This window comes from Cyphomyrmex costatus, unplaced genomic scaffold (assembly GCF_001594065.2).
Source record: "Cyphomyrmex costatus isolate MS0001 unplaced genomic scaffold, Ccosl1.0 scaffold857, whole genome shotgun sequence".
In the NCBI taxonomy this organism is placed as follows: Eukaryota; Metazoa; Arthropoda; class Insecta; order Hymenoptera; family Formicidae; genus Cyphomyrmex; species Cyphomyrmex costatus.
In genome coordinates this window covers 10934-14270 of record NW_017280438.1, presented here as the reverse complement: position 1 = coordinate 14270, position 3337 = coordinate 10934, and positions in this window count along the sequence as shown.

Here is a 3337-nt window from a genome sequence, read left to right as displayed (position 1 = left end):
CTCTAGGCCATTGTTTTTTTATAACTTGTGCGTCATCGATTTCAATCCAAGATGTTCCTTCTTTACACATACTTGTATAATGACCCTCATCGATAGACGAACCGTAATGAAATATAGCACTCATAACTTTAAATGTCTGTCCAGCTATTATTATTTTCGTTGTCGGAACAGCACGTAAACTAAAACCGTTTGGGCCAGTTAATTTCTATCTCTAAAGATCTAAGTGGTCTAAGAGGTACTATCCTTACACTTATTTAATTCCAATGACATGTATCATTTGTGTAAAAGATTTAATATCAACAGTCGGCGTCAAATTAAATTCTACCATATTTTCTTTAAAAACCTACGTGTTATTATTCTTATTATTCTTATTATTTATTTAATTTTAATGACATGTATTATCAGTATAAAAGATATGATATCAATAGCCGGCGCAAAGTTAAATTCTATCTTTAAAAACCTATGTGATACTATTTTTAACATGTATAATTTGTACTTGAAAAAATAAATAGTAAAACCCATGTATTACTATCTTTATCTTCTTAGGCTGCGTTCGGAAACTGCACCCTGAGGGTAGAGTCAGGTGTGTTGTGGTGGGGGCAAGGTGCTCCCTAGGTGCGAATAGTTTCCGAACGGCAAATGAAATGGAAAAATGGCAAACGAAGCGCAGTCTCGCGTTATTGTATCCTACGCCGTGATTGCTGGGCAAGAATTAATAAGAAAAATTTTCAATAATTTACAGTACGAAAGTAGTGATGACGAGGAAGACGGAATAATTGAGGAAGCAAATTTTGTTGAAGCTCAAATAAGATTTGGCAATCGAAGCTACTGTAAGGTTAGGGAACAGTTCTATGTCAATGAAATCATACCAGAATTTACTAATAAAGTATTCCGTCAGCACTTTCGCATGACTAGAATAACTTATGAAAATCTCGAACAACGATTAGCTCCGATATTAACGCGAAATGGGAAAGTAGGAAGACCTATGATTCCAGTTAGACAGCAGCTTTTGTCAGTCATTTGGCTTTTGGCAACTCCAGATTCTTTTCGGTAAATAAGAGTTTCTATAAATATAAGTATTAGATTTTTCTATTAATGATATGTGCAATAATTACATTAATGTTATAGATCTGTTGCAGATCGTTTTAATATGAGAAAGTCTATTTTACATGATTCTTTCCGTAGAGTTGTGTATGCTTTGAATGACATAGTAGATTCTATTATTGTATGGCCGCAAGGAGACAAATTAATTGCAGTAAAGAACAGATTCAATGAAATTGGTGTCCTTCCAGATGTCATAGGAGCTATCGACGGTTCGCACATACCCATCCTTGCTCCACATGTAAAACTATTATACATATATTTTCTACTATTTTTATTATCTTTTCATTGTTCTAATAACTCATCTTATTTTTATATTCTTTTTTAGCTTCACTCTGAATCATACAGAACTAGGAAATGTCAATACGCTCTTACTTTGCAAGCTGTTTGCAATGCAGATTTAATGTTTACAGATTGCTTTGTAGGATTTGCAGGTTCTGTACATGATTCCAGAATATTTAAAAATTCGGATTTATGGAACTCTGTGCAAGAAAATCGTTTAAATTTTTTTCCAGGAAATGAATATATAATTGGGGATAAAGCTTATCCAGTGTTACCTTGGTGCATTGTACCCTATATAAACAAAGGAAATTTGACAGAGGTTAGTTAACTTTATTGTTTCTTTTATTTTTCATATCTGCATTAATTAAACTGTTATTTTCTGATTTTGTACATAGACTCAAATCAACTTTAATAGGGAATTGTCAAAAATGAGACAAGTAATAGAGAGAGCATTTGCCCTACTAAAGGGAAGATTCCGAAGATTGAAATATCTGCATATGAGTGTGGCAGATCTAATTCCCTATGTTATATTAGCCTGTTGTATACTACACAACCTATTGCTGGATTCACACTGCATCCGATTTTCGTCGTACTACGACTCTGCAACCAATCAGAAAAATCGTATCATCGATACGAAGCAAAATTTTGTTTCCTTATTGGTTGCAAAGTCGTCGTACGACGAAAATCGGATATAGTGTGAATCCAGCATTAGTCTTGAAGGATGTAATGATAGAGTGGATGATTTTATTGAAGAGGGAAGACGACATGATGAAAGAGATGGTGGTGAACAGAATCAACAGAATCAAAGTCAAAGGTCAACTGATGAACTTACGGAAGAATTTAATAATGCTCAGGGCCCAGCGAAACGTAATTATTTAGCAACATTAATAGGTTGAGTTATGTACAATTATATTCAAATGCAGTGTAACAATATAAAAACATGTAACAGTAATACGAACATATATTTTATATTTATGTGTCACTTTCTGAAAAAAAAAGTATTTATTGACAACATTTAGCAATTAAGATGCATAATTTTTGTTAATTTAATATTATAAACTTATTTTTGAAGTTAACACATTGAAATCACGTGACTTTTGATCAATATTTTCAAGCGTCAATATTTTCAAAGTGTTATAATTAAAATATATAATTATTCTATGTAAATATTGTATGTAAAACCATCTTATCAAAATAAATTTTTTTATTGTCATCATTATATATTTTGTATATTTTGAAGAGGTACAATAGATGATATTAGTTACAGCTATTACTTATAATAATATCACAAAATTTTAAAGATTTTTCCTGTAATCCTATTATAGAACAAAAAATAACACTTTATAACTTATGAAGTAGCATCACAAATGTAACAGAAATTAAATATTGAGTGAATTCTGTATAGTTATATACTGTCTTTTGTTTCTCTTTCAAATATCTGTGAAAAGAGATTGAAATAAACAAACATTTTTTAATTCTTTGATAATTTTTGATATATCAAGTCTCTTGCAGTTTTTTTAAAATAAAAAGAAAATATTTGTATTAAAAATATTATTCAGTAAAAATAATATCCTATGTAAGTTATAAGTTATGTATGGAATTTTAAAATAAGATTCTACTGTATATTAATAATTGTACTTGTATATGACTGAGACTGTTTTTAGAACACTCAATATGATAAAATATTTTAGGTTTCAGAGACTGAGCACAATAGAAAAAATATTAGGAACAGGAATAAAATAAAATTTCAACCTATTAAAAATCGTGTATTTTACAATCCCATAAAAAAACCTTTTTTTAAAAAAAGAAAAAAACATACGCCAAGTGCATATAAAAGATACTGAACTTCTTGATCAAAAACAGATATGAGATAAATATAATTGACCAAGTGTATTCTTCATTACGCCAGTCACATAAGACAGACCGAAAGTGACTATAATTGTCAACTGGATTA